Source organism: Mixophyes fleayi, chromosome 3 (genome assembly GCF_038048845.1).
Source record: "Mixophyes fleayi isolate aMixFle1 chromosome 3, aMixFle1.hap1, whole genome shotgun sequence".
In the NCBI taxonomy this organism is placed as follows: Eukaryota; Metazoa; Chordata; class Amphibia; order Anura; family Limnodynastidae; genus Mixophyes; species Mixophyes fleayi.
The window spans coordinates 65,211,223-65,235,326 of NC_134404.1; the positions used below are offsets into that span (position 1 = coordinate 65,211,223).

The 24,104-nt window shown below is 42.3% G+C and overlaps 1 protein-coding gene and 1 long non-coding RNA gene across 2 annotated transcripts in view; one reads left to right on the forward strand and one right to left on the reverse strand.

Moving 5' to 3' along the window:
- The first annotated feature begins 2,378 nt into the window (after positions 1-2,378).
- LOC142142669 (apolipoprotein L3-like) overlaps positions 2,379-24,104 on the forward strand; it is a 114,915-nt gene continuing 93,189 nt past the window's right edge. The window contains exon 1 of the mRNA XM_075200527.1: positions 2,379-2,394. The gene's annotated coding sequence lies outside the window, so the exon portion shown is untranslated. The remainder of the gene's footprint in view (positions 2,395-24,104) is intronic.
- Positions 14,698-17,444, reverse strand: LOC142142668 (uncharacterized). The gene is made up of 2 exons (XR_012689270.1): positions 15,896-17,444; positions 14,698-15,417 (listed from the first exon to the last, which is right to left on the reverse strand). It is a non-coding gene; the product is annotated as an uncharacterized LOC142142668 (long non-coding RNA).

Sequence of the window (24,104 nt, forward strand, 5' to 3'; positions counted from 1 at the left end):
TAGGGCGGTATAGAAGGGGACATCCGGAAGGGATATGCCCGGGTCTGCCACCTGAAGGGCAGCAGACCCCGCTCCTGAACCCGTGATTGCTGAGTGCACGCAATGGCTGACGGTTGAACTGTAACTGCCGGGCCTCGCGTGCTGCTGCAACAGCCGTAGCTAGGAATGAGCTCTGGCTCTGCCATAGTGGGGGCCACACTGTGCTGAGGCACAACCTCTCTACAGCGGACAGTGCAACCACTCTCTGAAGGTCGAGCGAAGCTTTCTGGGTCCTGGAGAGATGGTCACTGCCATCTGGGGGGGAAACTACTTACAATGGCTCCCTGCAAGGAAACAGGAGTAATCGGAGAAACAGAATGGGAAAGCCACTACAATGGTAGGGTGGGACATGACGGGGTTGAGCATGGGGAATAAGTTAAAAAAGGGGATAAGGAAAGAGAGGGGAGATAAAGGGGAGAAAAGGCTAAGAGCTAGAAAAAGGAGGGGGAGTAAAGCCAGGGAATAAATCAAAAGAATATGGGAACAAAGAGTGAAGAGAAATGCAGAAAACAGTAGGAAAGCTGACAGCAAGTAAAGTCACAAGACAGTATATGAAGCCTGAATGTCCTTTGTGTCCTATTCGGTGCAGCAACAGAGACCCAGTATCCACTGGGGGGAGGATATATAGAGAAGCCTAAAACCCTCCCTGTAGATATTATTGGCTGGGAAATGCAGGAGACTTAACCTCGAGTGGATAAGTGAATGACGCTCGCACAAACACATGAGATTAACTGCATTTCATCATCATCATCATCATCTATTTATTTAAGTGCATTTGGCTTTAAGGCCTTCCTTGTCATAGACGGACAACAAATCATTATAAACGATGGAAAAATATTGTGCCAATTCTGTAGTGTGTACATACTCACGACCATCTGGTCGGCAATTCTACCAATAGTTCTTTCAACAGCGGCGCCTTTGTGGGTGTGCATATTTAAATTTATGATGTTGTGTCTTACGTCTCCCACGTGATGTGTTGTCTAAACGTGAGGCACATGGAAAGAGTGATCTGTTCATGGCGAATCACTAATAAACCTTTTTTACATGCTCTATATGTTATCTATGTGTTTCTGTATGCAAGTGTATACAACATGAATTGTTAACACATATATATATATATATATATACTAGCTGAAGCACCCGGCGTTGCCCTGGTTTTAAATATTCAAGTTTTTAAGTTATCAATGTGTGCAATGTAACTGTCAACATTTTAAAAATAATTAGCAGCTCAGCAGCTCTTCCAACACACCTATAAGGTGGCTGACCAGCGTCCTTTTTGTTTCTATATTAAAAATAATACAAATCCATCCAGTGAAAGTCCCAGAACCTAACCCTCTTAAAACCTTAAAGCCAGGATCCAACTGGACCACCGTGCGTTGGTTTCATCTCAATTGTTGCAGGGGTATCGGAGATATTCGTCAGCAAACAAGCAAACATATCTATCTATCTATATATATATATATATATATATATATATATATATATATATATATATATATATATATAGTTATTCTTGTATCAAATATGCCCATTATCAAACATATGGACCATATAAGTCCACAAGTTCTGTGTCTGTACCACAGCACCTGTTACCAGCTTATCAAACAATTTCAGACAAAAAACAGGACGTTGTTTCTAAAATTCATTTATTTTCAAATGTATCATTATTTATATTATCAAGCTGTGAAATAGGAATTTCTCACGCCTCAGATATGCATAATTACAGCTATACATCATCTATAAAATGTAGCAACCAGTCTCTGGTCGGCAGTGTGGCCTGTTGACCACACTAGAGGCCCTTTACCCTCTGCTTGGGGGCTCCACAGCTACTGGAGCCACAGCCATGCGGATCATTAGCTGTCCCAGGTCAAGCAGAAGCTTCTGTAATTTCAACAGAGCTTGTACTGATCTTGCTCAGGTCCATCTTGGTCCAGAGGTATCTGATCTGTCCAAACATTTAAACATTTATTGGTAGCAATCTATGAACTGGAAAAACTCCTAAGCTGCCGTCTGTAATGTGCATACACAGGTACAGGTACTTGTAGGCAGCACTTTAACCCATACATGTCTACTCTCCCAGAAAATGACATTTATAGTTTTACACCATAACCCTGCAAAATGTCCCACAATGTGTCTGCACTGCTGTGCTTAAAAAAAAGTCAAAAGGGAGTGTGCACCTGTGTCACGCAGCTGAGAAAAACCAGTTTTTTGCTACTTCATTACCACCAATGAATGTGTGGAAGTCTGAATTTCTGCTAACTTTCCAGACACTGAGGTGTGGTTTGTCAGCTTACTATAAAAGATAACGCTTTCGCTTTCAGTTAATAGCTTACATCACTCCTCAACTAGAACTCAGTAAGTACTTTTTAACCTATGTCATGTTTATTCGAATGACTGACCAAAATTCACACATTAATTATCATCATATTCCTATAGCAAATGTCTTTTAAATTATATTTTGGGTTATAATGTATTTGTCATTTAATTTTGTAATTAGTGAATTTTTAATAGAGATTGAGGCTTTGTCACAATAGTCATTAGGACTCACATCTACTGTTATCTTATTTACTGTTAAAGTGGAATATGTAAAATTAAAACACAATTAAAATGCAACAAGAACAATAAATACATAAACTCATTATTGTATATTGTGAATGTGCAGATTTCTTTTTTACAAAAATGTGCACAAAAAGCGCAGCAATCAAGCAGCCATTAGCTTGTATCTGTCTAGTGCACATTAGATAATGAAAGCAAATGTTGATGTAGTTTCAGTACAAATTTGCACCTTTGAGCAATCTTAGAAAATAACTTACTCTTCAATGACAGGCAAAAGAGCACAATAAATGTCTGCCCTTTAAGCAGCAAAGGACCTGAAAAACGCATAACATAGATATATTGTGGGAAGGACAAGCCAAAACCGGACTTAACTGTTGGTCTTACATTGTCATCAATGTTACTGACCATGATTCTTTGTATAGCAGAATTTCTCACCTTACTGTATCATGTACCACATTTTGTTATGCAAATGTTTATCGAGTCCCCCACCCAAGTACTAGCTAAGTAGTGTGTAAATATATTCCTAAAGTTTATAAATGTTAACTAGATTGCATGCTTGCCTGGTGGGTGTCTTCAATGACGCATACCTCTGAAATAATGTTAGGTCTGCTACTGGGTTCTAGCTCAGTCTTTCTCAGCTGAGGTTCCTGTGGGTGATATGGTAGAGAGGTTTGCCTGCACATACAGGCTTAATAACTATAAAGTTTGTCTAGTGCCAACACAAGTGTAGCAGTGTACAGTTACCAGCATTGTAATAAATAGGTGTCAAACCAGCTCTCTTAATAAAAATATAGGTGGTATGATCTTTCAACTTCACACTGTAGCATAGTTCATGTAAGGAAGTACTTTGATATTTGCATCTCCGACCACTAGAGTTCTCTGCATTGGTAAACTTGCCCTCAGATTTTCTCTTATCCAAGATGACCAGAGTGACATCAAGGAGAAACCATCTTGGATCCTGTTTCCTGTTTGGGCCTATAATAGGCACTTACTGGATCAGACATGTGCTTGAGTATTCTGCCTGCTGTGCTCCTGCTACTTGCTGCACTTCTTTGCATTCGTGACTACCCTCTTGTGCACTGACCCAGCAAACGTCTGACTACCCTGCTTGTCTACCGACCCAGCAAACGCCTGACTGCCCTGCTTGTGTACTGACCCATCAAAGGTCTGACTACCCTGCTTGTGTATCGACCCGGCAAACGTCTGACTACCCTGCTTATCTACCGACCCAGCAAACGCCTGACTACCCTGCTTGTGTACTGACCCAGCAAAGGTCTGACTACCCTGCTTGTGTACCGACTGGGCAAACGCCTTACTACTCTGCTTGTGTACCGACCTGGCAAACGTCTTATTACTCTGCTTGTGTATCGACCCGGCAAACGTCTGACTACCCTGCTTGTGTATCGACCCGGCAAACATCTGACTACCCTGCCATTGTACTGACCCGGCAAAGGTCTGACTACCCTGCTTGTGTATCGACCTGGCAAACGTCTTACTACCCTGCTTGTGTACCGACCCAGCAAACGTCTGACTACTCGCTGGATATCTACTTGGCTATTGGGCTTCAGATAATGCCACCAGTATTATTACAGTTCATTTCGTTTCTTCAGTCAGAACAGTTACATGGAGCTAAAGCTCTCACTTCTCTGCCCCTGACCAGTTGCAGTCAAACCGACTTACTCCATCACAATGGGTATTAGATCACCTCCATCCATTCTCAGCTGCACTGTGGACATTTACACCTAATAAAGTACTTCTTCTGTATAGAAAACAGACAGTAATATATCAAGTAGTGCAATGAGACGAGTCATTCCTCACTTTGTACTGAACAAATGGCATCTACAGGCTACAGTGCAAGATTACCCATTTTGAAGGATCCTGGAGATTCTATTATGGTGTGTGGTCCACTTACTTGGGTTAGATCCACTCATTACCCTAGAGGAAAATAAATACAAAGCCATTCTGAGTGATGACCTTAATCCTATGGGGGAGTATTTTTTTCATAATTGGACTGAAATGTTGCAGAGTAACAATGCCCGCATCCATAGGAAACATCTGACTAGCAGCATTAAGCTTATTTAGATGATATATATATATGTATTTATTATCTTCTGAAGCTTCAATGCAATAATTAACAATACACCTTTCAACTTTTGTTATTACTGGAACTGTAACATGTGTAAGGGACCATAATTCAAACTTAAGACTGTTATAGTCAATTATAAACTTTCTGTGAGATATCAATAATTAGTTGTGGGATGCAGGGCTCACTGTTAGGTCCTATTCTGCATAATATATTTGTTAAACAACAGATGGCTTATGATGTAGGGTAAACAAGACAAATGCACACAGCTTCTGCTACACAATTGCAACTCATTACACAGACACCGTTTAAGATAAATAGGGGATGCACACTCTCTATACATATTATATTTATAGCACCCTGTCTGAACCCTGTCACATAGCAGTGACAAATAATACACATAACGCACATTCTTGGCTGAAGGGAGGTTGAAACAGTGTAAAGGGGACTATGTAGTAGATGCTGTGTGCATTGGAGATAATAGCCTGTATACAGGGCCATTTTATGAACTTAGTGGGCCTATGTGCAACAGTAGTGCATGCCCCCTTCCCTCATATGTGACAAGGGGTGAATAGTGGAGGAACCTATGTGACCCTTGCCATTCTTCCCTTGCAATATATGCTCCCCCACCATTCTCCGCTTGTCACATTACATTAACATCCCCACTACATTACATTTATACACCTAAGTTAATTATATCAAAACCCAGATATTTACCTGCTAGGCTGCTCTTCAGATGCTTTCTCTGAGGATAAGTTGGCCCACATGGAGGAGAGTTAAGGAAGAAGGTGAGAGGAGGAGCACAAGGAAAGGGAAGGAAAAGGAGGATGGGTCATCAGGGAGGAGGAGCATCATGCCTTCAGCTCAGTATAGGCTAGCACCACCACAATAAGCACAGGCTGCTTAGAACAGGGCGTCATTTACCCGATTCACCCCCACTCCATGTTGAAAAAGTAACAAAAAAACGGTTTAAAAATGCCTAAGTCAGCTCTATGATATCATAGGGCCACCGGCCAATTGGGAAAACTCCTGATACAACCCATTGCCAATATGCCCCTGCCTAAGCTCCCTGCTGTATGAAGTCCTATACTACATAAAACCCTGTCTGAGGGAAATGCAAGTCTGACAGACAGAGCAGGAGGAGGCATCCTGTCCACTGATGAAGTAAATGAAGTGACTCTGAGTGAGTGAGTGAGTGAGTGACTGAGTGGCTGGGAGTGAGTGACTGAGTGAATCTGCAGAGAAGGGGACACATGCATTACCATGCCTCCACATTGACACCACCTCCTACAACATGAAGCCACTTTCAGAATATTTGTCAGGTCACTTTAAACTCCCAGTTTGCCAATGTCTATACCACAAAATTACCCCCCACAAATAGCAATAAAGATATAGCAAGAAATTTAAGAATATAATAGCAATATTTTAAATATGAATCCCCTTAAAATATGTCTCACAAAATTACCCCCTTATAAGTAACAATAAATATAATGACATAGAAATAAAAATGGATATAATAACAATATTAAACATAAATCCATTTTGTGTAATTTTTCTTCTTTGCTCATATGAGTTAGTAGTATTTAAGTGGTGCCTTGGTTGTGCTACTAGTGTACAGGTTTCTCCAAGATGAATAGTTCTCACTCTGGAACAACTGTCAATTTTCACCATAATGCATAACATTATTTTTGCACGTTTACACACTGAAGTATGGAAGGGAACACGAATGAGCTAGGGATAAGTGGGGTTAAATGTATATAACAATGTGAAACTTGCTATGACGGTGTGAGGATTGGTCAAAGGTTTTGTCTTATGTAATAATGGTATACATAGAGAGAAGGGTAGGAGTGTTCCTAGTCACTTGTTTGCAAGTCAAAAGGCATCTATGTGTGCTAGTGGAGAGAGAATAAATCTTTAATTACAATTTCAGACATTAAGGAAGCCCAGTTAATGGTCACAACACTAGTGAGACGAGAAGAGGGATTACAAAAATGCAATTAAAGGGGGAGGGGGGTGGGAATCAATCCAGGCCCCGTTCCACTACACACACTTGTTGGTCAAGATCACCAGTGCATTTGAGTCTTTCATTCCCCACACCCTGTGATCCTCCCCATTTTGCATATCAGCTCCCAATTGTGGGGACCCTTTGGGAACACCTACCAAGCATAGTAGGGCTCCAGCAGGTAAATGTCTGAGGAAAAACGCTTCTCAGCCGCAATGCAATAGAAGAAGCACCAATCTACGTAAATGGAGGAGCAGGGTGCCTGGAGGAGCGGGGTGCCTTGGAGGAGAGAGGAGTGGAACAGAGCCAGGAAGATCGAGCTGCGTGGCAAGGAGCAGCAGTAATGGCAGTGAAGAGTCTGGTGAGGGATACATGACTGCAGTGGTTTCTCTTGTCCCACGAGGGAGTGTGCCTCAGAACAGGAATCTTTGTCCATGGAAAGTTCAACAGGCAGATGGGTGTTGGTCCATGGATCAATTATGCTCAATCCAGGAGGTAAAGATGGCAAGGCTGGCAGTTCAGGGCAGCTCCAAGATACAGCATTGTATCCTGCACATATTGGGGGTGGGGGGCACACATCAGAGATATATCATGAGAGATCAAAAAAGCAGAGAGGGAGATAGTATGATGAATGCAAGAGTTAATGAAAGCATGATAGTTACATGGTTTGCTGTGAAGCTGTGAATTCTGCAGGTGATCCCTTAGAAGTATTATACACTCCCCCAGTTTCAGTAATCACCCAGTGAAGGCATTTTCACAAACAGCCCCGGCTGATGAAGGATATCGGGGTCAGTGAAGACAATGGGACACAGTACAAGAGTCTGGATATATTGAGAATATGGATGAAGAGAAAGCTTGTGAAATGTGCCTGAGGGGCTTAAGCTGTGGAGGTCAGGACACCCAAGTAAGTAAACCTAATAGTCTGGAAGACTCTGCTACAGGGGGATGTAGTTGCAATGTTGACAGTGAAAATGTCTACACCAAATATCTACAGTCATAAGGTTGACCGAGTTCTAATGTCGACAGTCATAATGTCTACATGTTCCTGTGGTCGACACAGTTAAAATGTGAACACATAAAATGTATACAGTGTCATAAGTTCTACAGCCAAAAAGCTTACAGTCTACAGACATAAAGCACTATATTTAAAACAGCCATATCTAAAAAGAACAAAGATACAGAGCTAAATGTAAAAAAAAACAAAAAACGCATGCCCTCCCCACCAAACAGCTTGATTCCCCCGATTTTACTATTACCAGCAGCGCTGGTAGCACTATAGCAGGGAAACCCGCATCGTGGGATCCCCCTGCCATAATGCCAAACCAGCCCCAGGCCAGTTAGATAGGGTCTGCAAAAAAATGCGCCCCCCACCCTAGGTTTATCCATCCACATGCTGATAGCACTAGTGCTCTTCCCACACTCCTGGGTGGTGGGTATGGGGGTATAAAAATTATTTGATTGTTAAAAAAACATTTTTTTTCCCTGGGATCTGTAGTGCACCAAAGTGTAACTAAAACACACAGTGTACAAATTATTTTTATTGAAATAAAAACACTGCTACACAACCTTTATTCACCCTCTTTATTTCTCACCTACATTCAGGTTCTTCATCTGTAATATATCCAAGGATCCTTGACAAAATAAAAAACCTAAGATCTACCTCCTAAGAGCTCCGTCACAAAATGAGCTCTTAGCGGCAGTGGTCATATTTATAACATGGGGATTTCCCACGGCTTGAAATCAAGCCCTGAGTTCAGGGGTGTTTTCATTTCAATAAAATAATTTTTACACTTGTGTTTTTATTATGTACATTTTTCCTTGATGCACTTTAGGTCCCAGTGGGCCCTGGGTGCCAGGGTATGCTGGCTCTTGTGGTTCCCCAAGTGCCAGCAAACCCTGGCAGCTATAGGTATGTTGGTGCTTATAGTACTATATACGCCGAGGCTGCCATTAAGTGTCTGGGCATGTTGGAAACTGTAGTGCACCAAGGTCAAAATTATTTTTTAACGATCAAATCATTATTATTACCCCACAACCACCGCCCCAGAGGTTTGGGAAGAGCCCTGTTACTATCAGCATGGTGCAGGGTAGACTTAGGGGGAAGTCCTCTTGTGCTGACCGGCCTAGGGCTGGTTTGGCATTATGGCAGGAGGACCCCATGCTGGCATTTGATATGTTCCTTGTTCCAAGGAATTTGGACTGGATGAGAGCAAAAGTATCCCAGCCATTCACCATTTTGGTTAGTGTTATTGGGGAGAAGAGTTGGAAAACTGCTCACTTCCTTTTGGCATGTGGATACCATAGGGGAAGCTAAGATGACTTGGGAGTCAGGGCTTTATGCATTATGATGAGCAGTTTAGACTAGCGAAGAGGATGTGGATTAGATGACCTAGACATTACCCTAAACAAGATTGTGATCCCCAGTGAAATGTTGACAGCAGCCATATCTCTGTCCTTCTGCTTCAAGCATAAATGGGACATTGGCCACTACAAGGTGAGTAACATTGTGACACTTTTATGACAACTAATGTAAGTGCTGCCCTTCATGCAGATTTAGGCATAAATGTTCAGTGTGAGCAGCCAGTTACCCACCCACCAATTGCTTGAAGAGAAGAAGGAAATTATGGTAAGAATAGATGTGATGATCCCCTGGCTTAGGTGATAGCCACAAACATGAAAAGAAAGTATTCTGTTTTAGGTCACTCTGGTGTTAATCTTTAATAATAAAAACAGATTTTATTACTTCACATATTAAAAATGTTTGCTGATTGTTCCAACCAGTGTACAGTGAACTACACTGTGCATTTGTGTTGTGTGAATCATGTAAATAAACAATGTTTGAAACTAAATAAAATTCAAATCGGACTCTTTACTTGTTTTTTTATTTTATCCTATTAATAATGCTTTTCACTAGGAAATGAAACAATTTTATTTCTGGAGATGTGGCATATACCCTCAATATTCAATAAATAACCAGTCTCTATGTTGTATTTTATATTATCATAATCTACTAATCCATATAGAAACTAGAGATGTTCTCTGACCACCGTGTTCTGGTTTTGGATTCGGTTTTGGCAAAACCGCCCTTGCGTGTTTTGGTTTTGGATCTGTATTTTTTAGAAGTATAGCTAAAATATGCTATAATAACATAATTTTGCTCTTTTTTGTTCCTACATTATTATTAACCTCAATAACACTAATTTCAAGTCATTTGCAGTCAATTTTGACCATCTCACAGGTCACACTATTATTTTCATACACTTTGAAACAAAGACTGCAGCTACCTGGCTGGATGCTAAGCGACAGAGCAATGACTCAAACACACGGCAGTTCCTAGCACATCTAGGACACATTGCCACACAGCAGTATCAGTAAAGAAAAGTTTACTCACTGATGGTGAGTGCAGGGACGGCGCCTGACATTCTCCTCTGCGCTTGAGTAAAATACATTCCCCCTCCTTTCCCAATGTCATGGCATGTGGAATAAGCATGGGCGGCTTTTCGCTGTTCCTCCATCCACAGAAGCATATACAGGGTGGAATTCCACCTTGTCACCACATCTTGCTTCAGTTGGTGGCAGGGCAAATTAAATTGCTCTTGTAGCTGTTGCAATCCCCTATATGCTGTTGCCGAATGCTGGAAATGTCCAGATATTTTACAGGCCACAGACAGCATCTCCTGCACGTCCCTATCATTTTTTAAAAAGCTATGTACCACCAAGTTTATTGTGTGAGTAAAACAGGGAATGTGATGGAATTCACCCAGCTGTAATGCTCTCACAATATTGGTGGCGTTATCAGAAATGACATATCCTGAGGAGAGTCCAAGCGGGATAAGCCATGATGCAATGACATCCCTTAGTTTTTGTAACAGATTGTCAGCTGTATGCCTCTTAGTGAAGTCTGTGATAGAGTAGCCTGCCTCTGAAATATGTGACGTACTTGGGTACACGCTGCTGCTGTTCCTGCTGTTGAAGGCAAACCAGCGCAAATTGGTATGTCCCTGTCTCCTGTGCTCATTCCCCCTCTAACTAAAATCTGTAATCTATCTCTTTCTGCTGGTATTTTTCCATCACTATTCAAGCATGCAGTGATTACTCCCATTTAAAAAAAAACAGAATTCTGACCCTAACTCTCTCATAAATTACCGCCCCATCTCCCAGTTCCCATGCCCCTCCAAGCTTCTCGAGATATTTGCCTACACTCACCTCACACACTTTCTTACAGCAAGCAACCTATTGGATCATCTTCAGTTAGGCTTTCGCTCTCAACACTTCACAGAGACTACGCTGACCAAGGTTGTCAATGATTTGATCACAGCAAAATTAATAACCATGACTCTCTTCTAATTCTCCTGGATCTCTCTGCTGCATTTGACACTGTTGACCACTCTCTCCTCATAAAAAAAACGCTACAATCCCTAGGTCTTGAAGGCACTGTCCTATCCTGGTTCTCATCCTACCTATCTAATCGCCCTTTCAGTGTTAATTTCTCTGGATCCACCTCTGCTCCGCTTCCTTTATCAGTTGGAGGACCACAAGGCTCAGAGAATAGCAGAGGACCTAGTACTATCTACACCACTTCTCTTGGAAAACTAATAAGCTCCTTTGAATTTCAGTATCATCTCTATGCGAATGATACACAAATCTATCTATCCTCTCCTGATCTTTCACCATCTGTGTTGTCTCGCGTTACTGACTGTCTCTCGGCCATTTCATCATGGATGTCTGCTCGCCAACTCAAACTCAATCTTTCAAAAACTGAATTAATAATATTCCCACCCAAAAACAGAAGTTTCCTGCCTGACATTTCTATTTCAGTTGATAACATGACCATAAATCCCGCCCCACAAGCTCGTTGCCTAGGTGTAATCCTTGACTCACAACTGTCGTTTATTCCCCACATCAACTCTATATCTAAATCATGTTACATACACCTAAAGAAGATTTCCAGAATACGCACATATCTGACACAAGACACTGCAAAAACATTAATTCATGCACTCATCATCTCCCGCATCGACTATTGCAATTCCCTCCTTACTGGTCTTCTCAAAGTCAGACTTGAACCCCTACAATCTATTTTGCACGCAGCGGCTAGATTGATTTTCCTTGCAAACCGTTATTCCTCTGCTGAGCCACTCTGTCAGTCTCTACATTGGCTGGCTGTATTTCAACAAATCCAATATAAAATATTATAAGGCCATCAACAAAATTGCACTGACATACATTTTCTCACTTGTCTCAAAATATCTCCGAACTTGACACCTCAGTTCTGCGCAAGATCTACGTCTCTTTTCCACTCTCATAACATCCTCCCATTCTTGGTTACAGGATTTTTTCTGGGCTGCACCCACTTTGTGGAATTCCCTCCCTCGCACAGTAAGACTTTCCTCTATTCCTCAAACCTTCAAGCGTTCACTGAAAACCCACCTCTTCAGACAAGGTTATGATATTCCTCAACCACCATCTTAATTTCCTTAGATTACCCTATTACCATCCTCTACACAGCTAATGCAAGACAACAACCCTCTGACCAACGTTGCCACACACACAGCCCACTCAATACTTTTACCTTTGCATTCTAGCTGGTCCATTGTGCAATATGATGTAGCACATGCCCTTGTGTTTCAAACTCCCATTGTCCTATAGATTGTAAGCTTGCGAGCAGGGCTCTCTGTCTGTATGTATTACCCAGTACTGTCTTATTAATGTTTGTTCCCAATTGTAAAGCACTACGGAATCTGCTGGCGCTATATAAATGTTGATGATGATGATGATGCTGATGATGATGAATCACCAACCCAGTGGGCTGTCACAGTCATATAATCTTTATTTTGCCCAGTTCCGCTTGTCCACATATCTGTGGTTAAGTGTACAGTGGGTAGAATGGCATTTTGTGGCCCAATTTTCTACAAACCTTCTGGTAGAGGTGAGGAATAGCTTTTCTAGTAAAATGGTGCCGTGATGAAATTTCGTAACAGGGACCCAAGACCTCAAGTGATTGTCTAAAACCAGCTGCATTAATAGTGGATATTGGATGCAGATCTAATACTAGCATAGTCGCCATGACATCTGTGATCCGCTTTGCGACTCGGTGACAGCTTTCATACTTGCTTCCTCTTGCAAAGGATTGTTTAACAGTCAATTTTTGTAAACTACTAGTAGTCCTCTTCTTGGTCTACTTCTGGGATGAAGATCCACCCCCAGCAGCAGCAGCAGCAGTGGGACTAAAACTCAAGAATTCTTCTGAGGAATCCAGGATAGTGGAGGAGTCATCTAGCCTTAGCAACTTGGATGCAGGTCTAACTCTGATTGCTATTGAGTATATTGATGTGAATGGTGTTCTGGGTGTAGATTGCAGGGGTCAGGATCTAGCTGATAGAAGGGACCTAGCTGATGATGGACTGCTTGTTGTTATTTTTTTAGCATAAGTTTCCGATTTTCCCAACATCTTACCATGAACTCGTTTCAAATGGTGTAACATGGATTAGGTTCCTAGATGGTTAAGGTCCCTACCTCTACTGACTGTGGCTTTATAAACGCTACAAATGGCTAGACAACTGTCAGGATTTGGGTAAAAATAATTACACACATAAGAGGTGGATTTTTTGGTCTTATACCCAGGCATGACATTGGCCTTCTTCTTATCACATGCAAGAACTGCTTCCACTGGTGCAGGACTTACACAAACAACATCATCCTCATCAACATCCTCATTAGTGCCCTCGTCAGCTACACAACTATCCCCCTCATCATGTTGCAATTCCAAAGTGGCATCCTCAATTTGTGTATCACCGACTACACTTGGGCTGTTCATGCACACATCTGCAAAAATGCTGAAAGAGGCTTTCTTTATGGGTACACTATCAGACAGGTTAGGATTACACCTAGCACTCGTGGATAGACTCTCCTCAGGGATTTGTGTCATTTCTGAATCTGAACATACATTTTCCTCTAATGCTTTACTGTTTTCTTCCAGCTCTGCTTTTACACGTAAAAGTATTTGGACACCATTTTTGGAGTCCAAAAGACAAGGGGCTAGATTTACTATCAGGCGTGTTTGTAAACCCGCCGAATTTCCGCGGGTTTGGCGGCGGTTTAGCCATCGCCGGATTTACTAAGGCTAAACCCGCCGTCCAAAGGGCCAAAAATGATGTTTCCAAACCCGCCTCTGTATACATCGCCATGACGGTTTCAACAATGTTCAACATACAAACAGCCGAATTTACTATTAGGGGGTTTATAAAGCCGCCGGAAAACCGCCATTCAATAGACCAAAATGAAAGCGCTGCTTGTGAGCGGCGAGATTGCTCAAACAGTGTGCTGTTTCTGATATTTGGGCAATCAGAACAGAAGGAAAAGGGCCATTTCATGTACAAAGTTTTTTACTTTGGGATTGTATATGTTAAAAGGCCAGTGTCTTGTAATTGCAGTGTTGTTTTGGTTTCTTTTTCTCTTGTGTCTTCCCACCATGCAATTTATTTACTGATTTAGTAGAGGTGTGTTATAGCGTACCTTTGTACTTTGGTAAACTAGATTCAGGTTACTAGAATAATCGGGTTGTGTGGCTATGTATGCACCTGAAAAGGGGTCTGAAATTATCCTGGCTGGCTGTTTGATACATAATCTAGCAATACATCAACTTACCCCACCGATTATTGCAGTAGACAGTGAAGAAGAAGGGGTCCGTGTCACATGGTGATGTGCAGAGCACAGAGGGCGGAAGGGAGATTAGAGACCGTCTAATTGCAAACTACTTTACTTGTAAGTACATAGTATGAAAAACATTTTTTGCTCAAAAATGTGTTTTATGTGAGTGCAATTTTAGTATTTTATTGTAAATTTTTTGTAAATTGGAACCTTTAAAAACAGGATAGTGTGTACTCCTCATGTGGTAAATATGAACATCCCTGGAATGTGACAGTCAGAGGTCAATGTTTACGTGAAATTAGTGCATAGTTGTTAAAAAATCAGTATACTCTTGTTTAATGTGCAGAAAAGAAAGACTGACACAATAGAAATTTAACTGCATTTATTGCAGAACACAATAAATAAAAACGTATAATCGTTATAGAAACTTGACAAAACATTAATAAATAACAAACATTGTGCTAGCGATGCCTTTTTGCAGGCATATCGCTATGCTTGGTGCCACTCTCTCCCCTCCCTCGCCCACCCCTGGTGCGAGCACCTCTCCTTGGAGGAGTACTCTGTAGAGATGTGGTAGGCGTACTAGCGGCACTGGTGGAGGCCGATGAAAAAGGGGCCGGCAAGCGGGCAATCAGTTCCTGCTGGAGTTGGCCTGCCAGCCGGATAACGTTGGCATTCCCCTCGCGAATGGAGGAATGCATGGCGTCCACAGACCCAGACATTTGGGCCAGCTGCACATTTGTCTGCTCCAAAGCGCTTGCCAGCCGGTTTATTGCAGCAGGGATTTGGCTCGTGGAGCGGTGTATTCGCCTCAACTGGGCCGCAATTTGTGACATGTGCCCAGTTTGCCTGTCCATGAATAATGTCTGTTGCTGCTGGAATGCGCCAATAGACAGCGCCATTTCTCTGGCTGGGTCCATAGGTGCAGGTGCAGGTTGGTGGTGTGATGGTTCAGCAGGGCCAGGTGAAACTTCCTGGAGGCCAGACACAGGGACATCCACTGTTACCAGGGTGATGGTTGTTAGATCCTCTGGCTCAGGGGACATTTCCAGGGACTCCGCCTGAGGTGGCTGGTATGAAGAGGGCCCTGTGTATGAAAAATGACGGTAAGTATATAGTATATAATATGTTTGTATATTGCATTCTGAACACTGGATAGGAAAGAATAATCTTTAGCAACTACAGATTCTTTCACAATGTTTGCATTCCTGATTTCTAGTCCTATGCTACCTGCTTACGGATGCACTTATTATCCTTTTAATACCCATTATCATTAGGACTGTGTAGTACATGCTGGGTTATTTTGACTAAAGTGCATGCTATCAAAAGTGGAGATGTTGCCTATAGCAACCAATCAGATTTTAGCTGTCATTTTGTTGAATGCAATAAATAAAGTAAAGGTATATTCTGATGGGTTTCTATAGGCAACATATCAGTTGAGTAAAATGTAGCCCTAACTTCTCATTGCAAACAATAAAAAGAAAAAAAAAAACAACATTGACAGCAACATTTGCACAGAAAATCAAGTAACTCCATTATTTCTCTCCTAAACAGAAATCACGCACCTGCTTGCTCGTCTGTGCCCGAATCTCTCGCTGAAGGTGGAGGTGTAGGTCTGGCACTGGGACTGAACTGCGGTCCTGGCGATTCTGGATGTATTAGAAAAAGCATACAATGTATTTCCAGAAAAAAAACAATTTCCAAATATACTGTTTATTGCACAAATGTGTTTGCAATTTTTTTTTTTTTTCTATGAGAAAAAAAAACCTTTACAAACTATTAGAGGCAAATATACACTTTGAAAAACAAAACAAAAAATTTTTTTAAGAAAAAACGTTTGCAAAGAGAAAAGCAGTTTTAAAAAGAGAAAAGCAGTTTTAAAAAGAGAAAAGCAGTTTTAAAAAGAGAAAAGCAGTTTTAAAAAGAGAAAAGCAGTTAAAATACTGTTAGGGGAAAAAAAACAAATAACTCACCAACTACTTGGCCAAAAGAGGGCGAGTCGGTGTCCTGGACATTTATGCCCTCTACAATTTCAGCCGGCATTATCTGGCGCAGCTCCTCCTCGTACGTGGTGTACTCCATACGAAGTGGGGGGCCACCACCCGTGCGCCTTGTCGACCTCCTTTCCTGGGCCATCTTCTCTTTAAGCCTCCTCTTAATATCAGAGAAGCGCTTGCGGCAGTGTGCCACTGTCCGCTTCAGTGGGCCCACCGCGTTCACGGCATCACAGACTCTCCCCCACAGTTGGTGACGCCGCCTTAGAGGAGTCCGGGCTGCCAGGTTCCCTAGGATGACCTCGTAGCAGGGAATGATGTTGTGCACCAACACACAATTCTCATCATGTGAGAAGCGCACATTCCTCCCTGTCTTGGTCTTCCTGCCCTGTCCTGTCTCCTCAACCTCTCCCTCTCCCTCCTCTGACCCCTCAACCTCCATCTCCCTCTCCTCAGCCTGTTCTCCCCTCCTATCTCTGGACATTTTTACCCAGAAGACAGAAAAACACAAAACACTGAAGGACTTACAAACACAAAGAACAAACTACACTACCTACAGACACACTCTCCACACAGTCACACACAAGTAACACAGACAAAGGACAAATACAAAAAATACAAGACAGAAAATAAATGAGAAAATAAATGTACAAAACAGGAAAAAACCACAGGACTACTCACACTTCAAACAGATATCGCTCCACCAATCCACCAAACTCCAACTCTCACCAACTCTCAGCAAACCACTATCCTCCAAACTCCTCTCACAAAACTCCTCAAACCCCTATCAAAGAAAAAGTGTCAGGCCAGTGGTTTATATAGGCCTTGTGATGTCAAATCTCCTGATTTTTAAAATAGCCAATAGTAACAGGCCAGGAGACAGGTGTAATTTTCAAAAAAACCGCCTTTACACAAAAGCGCCGTCATTTAAAGCAAAAGCGCCATGTTCTATTCAAAGCCGCCGGCGGCTTTGAGCATTACATCCCGCCGTTACATCGCCGGCGGCTTCAAATTGAAGCTGAAATGCGCCCATTAGTAAATCCGGCTGTTTGCAATGCAAACACGCCGGAAAACCGCCGCGATGCATGGCGGTTTGAAGCCGCCATGCATCACGCCTGATAGTAAATCTAGCCCAAGGTCTTGCTTGGTCATGACTGACCTTACAAGAAGATGACTCAGTGACAGTTGCAAAATTAGCACTAATAGAGAAAGGCGAAGGCCTCATTCTTTCCTTGCCACTGCGTGTGTAGAATGGTATGTTGGCAATTTTATTTTTTTCTGCAGATAACTTTATCTGGATTACAGGTCTTATTTTCTTGACCAAGGTAAAAGGTGTTTTTTTACATTTTTGTTTTCCTGTCTTTAAAACACTATACACTTTTACATAGGCTTTAGCAGATGACTTAAAGGGATTACTATCATCATGACTGGTGCCAGCAGCTCATGGTCTTCAGTGTACTGCTGTGAATCCATTTTGATAACACAGTACAATGTGACTGCAGATTAAGAACAACACTGCCAGCCCTATTATTTCTATTTCAGCAATGACAATTAGCAATGGAGCAATGGACCTCTCCTCTTTGTGTTTTACCTATATAACACAGTACAATGTGACTGCATATTTAGAAGATCAAGCCTGCCAGCCCTATTACTTCTATTTCAGCAATGACAATTAGCAATGGAGCTCTCCTGAATGTCACTGGAGACTTTGCAGAACACTGCTACCCCTCCTCTTTCTTTTCTACCTATAACGCTGCCCAAATGCACTAGAGACTGCCAAGAACTTTGCTACCCCTTCTGTGTCCCTCTGTGAAATGGTGCTGAATCACCGTGGAAGGCGTTACTTATAGAATCCAAAGCTCATGAGATCAGACGACATAATGATGACGTTTTGCCTCGTTTTCAATTCCGAGGGCGTGTAAAAGTACCGAGCCGAGCGGATATGCTAAGTTTGGTTGTGTTCAGTTCTCGAGGAACCGAGCCTGAGCATCTCTAATAGCAACATCAGATTCCGACACATACCTCATTCCATTCATTCACTAGTTCATACTTGCCTACTTCTGAAAACTCATTTCAGGGAGAATACACAAGTAACAGCTTGACGCAAGGCACAGGGCGTGTCCTGCTCTATTTTAGGAGTGTTTCTAGCTCCACCCATGGGCATATATAGTGCTACCCAGGGGCACGCCCAGCAACACTAGGTGGACCCTATAGTACGCGATGGCATACTTAGCTGAACAGTATCATGTTCTACAGACACAGTGTCCCCATTGTCAATAAAAACATAATATCCCTCTTCCCATCTTACCTTTTCCTGAGACACACCTTGTTTAGTACCTACCGGTCACCTGCAGCTTCCTGACTGCCTGTCTCCAAATTGCTGCTCCTTCCCCCCCCCCCCCCTGATCCTATGCACACTCCAGTCACAAACTCAGACTGTGCACACAGTCCCTACTTCTTGGTTTGTGTTGCAGTGAAGAAGAGTGAAGCCCTCCCAGACACAACAGAGAGCAGAGAGGAGATGAAGTAAGACACCCATCAGTACATTATAACTATAATACAGGAAAATATTTATTAACAAAAAAGAACATTCATCAGTATTTTTTAAACAAATATTCAGTGAAAAGATATGTTTAGTAGTTAGCAAACCTGATTGTGATTCTGTGAATGGGAGCTCCACTGACTTCTCCATTGCTAAAGAAAAACAGCTACTAATTCTTTAGAGACTGAAATGTATTTTACATTTCTGACCCCATTACTGAAATGATGTTTGTCTTAACTGTCAGTCTTTAATTAAATATTGGTCTCTATGAAAGTGGCCACCTCCATAGGAATCAATGCTTAGAAATAGGACACAATATCTGAACTGTGTCATCATGCCACAGAGGCCAGAGCCATCCACTTCCCATACTGGTTCAGTATCGGAGAATGCCAGACTCTCCCGGAGGTCAGGTAGATCACTATTTCAGGAGTTTCCCTGACATTCCAGGAGAGTTGGTACCAGTTTAGTTTATTATATTTTGTGTATTAGATTAGAATGCTAGTCAAGCGCTGCTGAGTTTAATCTATGTATTTGATCTGAACTGACTGTTAAATTATTCCAGCATTGTTACTGGAAAAAGGGATTGAGGAGGATTTTTGGATTCCCTACCTGGAAATTAAAGTGGTAAATGTACATGGGAATTTAAAATCAGCCAAGGATTATTCTGTGGTGGTCAGGGAGAAATTGTGGGCCTTTTATGCAACCACAATTGGAAGGTTTGAGGATCTCTTTGCTGGTTGTGATTTCAAAGAGAAAAATGTGGCTAATCCATCATTTGTCCTATCCAAGAGGGCCTGATGCAAAGTGAGTTCTATGCCAGTTTTCCTAGCATTTAGCATGCATTAGCACACATATGTGGGTATGCAGAATGGCTCTCTGTAAGGCATGGGTGGTCTACACTGAGATAAGATATCAGAACCAAGGTAATTGGGATGTTCACCTATGTGAACCCCTTTTCCCACAGAATTTATACATGCTCTGTTACTCAGCTGCTTCCAGTAGTGCTTGCAGCTTTTTATCTAGAGCGCAACTGCAGTAAAGCAGAAAGTGTAATATTGGAGACACAATAAAATAGATAATAAAAGTCACTCACAGGTGGCTGTGGATTTCCAGGAACCACAGAAATGTTGACTGATAGCGATGGTCAGAAAGAGGGTAACAGCTGGTTGTTACCAGACTGTGGGTAACACCCAGTGGAAACAGATGCAAGCACAATGTAAGAGGTAAGTGGCAGGCAGGTAGTGTAGTCAGTGGCATGCGGCAGGCAAATAACGTAATCAGGATAAGTCACAGGGTCAGTGGCATGCACAGGTAAATAGCGTAATCAGGTCCAGGCACAGGGTCAGTGGCAGGTGGCAGGTAAATAGCGTCAGATCCAAGCACACAGTCCGTGACAGTGAATAAACCAAAACAACAGTAGACAGGGACCAGGACAGAACCTATAACCAGTACTGAAAGCTATGAGATTTATAAAGCCACAGCATAGGTGCATTTATTAATGGCTTGAGGAGTTCTGTGACTTTTTCTCTGAGCACAGGCCTCACAAAATCCCTAGTGTTGTTTTTCAGGGAGGGCCAGCATACACATCTAGATAACAGTTTACTGGTTTTATGGATGTTATGCTAACCCACTCTATGGGCTTCAGAAAGAATGGATTGTCGAAGAGAGTCAGGAACAAAATGGAGATGAGGAGACGTATTCTGAGTACTTCTGGTGAAGAAAATTGATGGGGACCTCTGGATCCTCAAAATGCTCATGACAGAAACTATGAGACAGGATCCAGGCATTTACATTTTTCGATCCAGGCATGTGTGTAATGGTAAAATTAAATATGAAAAAGAAGAGTGTCCATCATGCTTGTCTATGGTTAAGTTGTTTATCACATCATTTTATCACGGCAAATGAAGAGATATGAGAGAATTTGAGGAAACGGAATATATTTCTGCACAGTTATGATGGGAAGTCAATATGGTAAGCAGAGGTGGTGGATAATGGGGAACCGCTCTTATTCATGGATGCAGCAGGAGCAGTGGGGGTTGGTACATACTTCCAAGGCAAATGGTGCTTTGATAAATGGCAATAAGAATGGTCAAGGCAAAATTGGCAAGTAATATGGTGCTAAGTGGTGATAACTGTAATTTTTGTATAGCTGCTTATCATGTTGATACTTTTTTTATGTTTGTCACAATTTATTGTTATTTTATTGCCATGGTAGGCTATAGACTGAAAAGGTAAGAAATGATTAGTGAGCTATATGATCCAGTCACACAGCAATGTTAATCCAGGGGTCAGAGAGTTGTTGTTTTGTTTGAACTGTGTAAACAGTGGACATAGTGTACCCTAGTGAGGTTAAGAGCTATTTTAGTAGCTTGTCTGAAGAGGGGGGTTTTCAGAGAACGCTTGAAAGTTTGAGGACTAGAGGAAAGTCTTATTGTGTGAGGAAGTACAGACCACAAAGTGGGTGCAGCCAGAAAAAAGTCCAGTAAAAGCTCTCTTCCTCCACCCCACTTCTGCTACCTGTCGGCAACCCCGAGGAGTCTGTACTCTGTCCCCTCCTATTTTCCCTTTACAATTCCTCCATTGGTGACCTAATCAAGTCTAACAGTTTTCAGTATCATCTATGCGGCGATGATACCCATATCTACATCTACTCTCTAGACCTCTCCCCTTCTCTTCTCTCCCGTCTGTCCTGCTGTCTTTTTGCTATCATCATCATCTATTTATATAGCGCCACTAATTCCGCAGCGCTGTACAGAGAACTTCCTCACATCAGTCCCTGCACCATAGAAGCCTACAATCTAAATTCCTTAACACATACACAGACAGACACAGACAGAGATATACTATGGTCAATTTTATAGCAGCCAGTTAACCTACCAGTATGTTTTTGTATTGTGGGAGGAAACCGGATCACCCGGAAAAAACTCACGCAAACACGGGGAGAACATACAAACTCCAAACAGATAAGGCCATGGTCTCACTGATTCTTTTAATTGAACATGTGTAAAACTGAACTGATCATGTTCCCACCCCCATCATATTCGCCCACCTTCCTTTATCTCTTTATCTTCTATCGCCCTACTTCACTGCCTAGGAGTCACCCTTGACTCTTTCCTCTCTTTCACTACCCACTTCCAATCTACCTCCTAATCTTGCCATTTCCACCTTTAAAACATCTCAAAGATGATATCCTTTCTTACCTTGGAGGCAACTAAGACCCTTATCAACTTACTTATCATCTTTCGTCAGAACTATTGCAATCTCCTTCTCACTGATCTCCTCTTCTCCCACCTCTTCCCACTCCAATCCATCCTCAACTCTGCTGCCCGTCTAATTTTTCTTTCCCACCAATCCACATCTACCTCCCCTCTCTGTCAGGCTCTTCACTGGCTCCCTATCCTCTACAGCAGGCCTGTCCAACCTGCGGCCCTCTAGATGTTGTTAAACTACAAGCCCCAGCATGCTTTGCCGGTAGACAACCAGTTGATAGCTGGAAGGGCATGCTGGGACTTGTAGTTTAACAACATCTGGAGGGCCACAGGTTGGACAGGCCTTCTCTACAGAGTGCCCTAACCCAAACCTCTCCCCATACATCTCCAACCTCATCTCCCTCTACATTCCATCCCACACTCATCGCTCTGCCAATAACTGTCACCATGTAATGCTTTGCCTGTAATGTTTTGCCCTGTTCTTCTATGTTACATCTTAATGTATAGAGGTGTGGGCCCCTTGTGGAACCTTATAAATAAATAACAATGGGAGCAGGTGTGATGAGACTGGCTCCTGCAGCAATTACAATCAACCAGAGTGGTCTCGTCATCATTGAGCCAATTGGGAATCCCAACCCATCCGTGGAGTCTTAAATTTCACCCAACAGATGGATCAAAGGTCGCTACGGCCAAGGGGGGAGGGAAGGGAGCTTCCCACAAGAAGTAGTGAATAGCTATGGGACTTTAAACGTCACATAAGGGGTAAGGGGTTAATAACAGGAGGGTCTGGAAGTTATCAGAGATCTGAAGGAGGATTTGAACAGTTATTGGCCATTGTTTTCAGTGGGACTAAGCCAGACTTGATGGTAGGAGCACAGCACCAACCTTGTTACCACAGCCCCACCCTTGTTACCACCCATACCCCAGTACCCACCCATCTGGAGTGGTCACGGGTGGGAAGGATGAACCAGGAAGGGGGCAATCACCGGGTGGATTTTGGTAGGGGATAAAAGGGAATCCCAGACAGGAGGGTTGTTAAAGATCTGGGATGCTTGGAATGATATTGAGTTACCGTATTCTATCAGTGAAATAGAAGATCACTGGATCCAGTTACTTTTGGGACAGAATGGGTGTTGTATTTTAGGACTGTTTGATCATCACTCCAATGGAAGAGACTCACAGATTTTAGGGAATTGGTGCACCTACTGGACTAGGGAGACTGATACCCACCGAGCTGGTGGAGAGTTAGCCAAACGGCCGGGATCAGCGAAATTCAGAGACCCATCATAAAGGTACCAAGAGAGACCAACTGAATTGAAACATGCAGGACTACAGTTTCTACATCTGGAACTTTGCAGGAGATTGTTGGCTAAGGGATTCTGTTATTTGGGCATCCTGCTGTGGGCTTTGCTAGGATTCTTACTACTGGTAATTTACTGACTTATTGTTTACTTGGGTGTGTACTAGTCATTAGATGGGACAGTGTGAGATACTGGTCATAGAGAGCTTTGTTGAATATTGAACATCAATTTGGTCTGTGTTGAATACTCTTATAAGATGGGACTGTATTATAGCAGGTAGACAGTAAAATCAAATGTATATATTTTAAAGAAGATTTGGAAAGCTAAGTGCAGTGATACAACTTTCAAGGTCTGCTTTTGCTTCAACAGTCTGCAGAAATCCATTCCACACTATATACAGTGGCAATAAAAATTATGTGAACCATTTGTAATAACCTGGATTTCTGCATAATTTGGTCATAAAATGTGATCTGATTTTCATCTAAGTCGCAAGTACAGACAAACACAGTCTGCTCAAACACACAAATTACAGTACTTGTTCATATTAAATACTTCTTTTTAAGATTCAAAATATAGGTTGGAAAAAGTATGTGAACCCCTAGTCCAATGACTTCTAAAAGTCTTCATGTTCATCAGTTCACGGTAAGTAAATGGAGAACGTTTAGCACTGTTGCCCTTCTCCCTAAGAGTGACCATTGTCACGGGCACTAGGAGTCTTTACCCAGAGA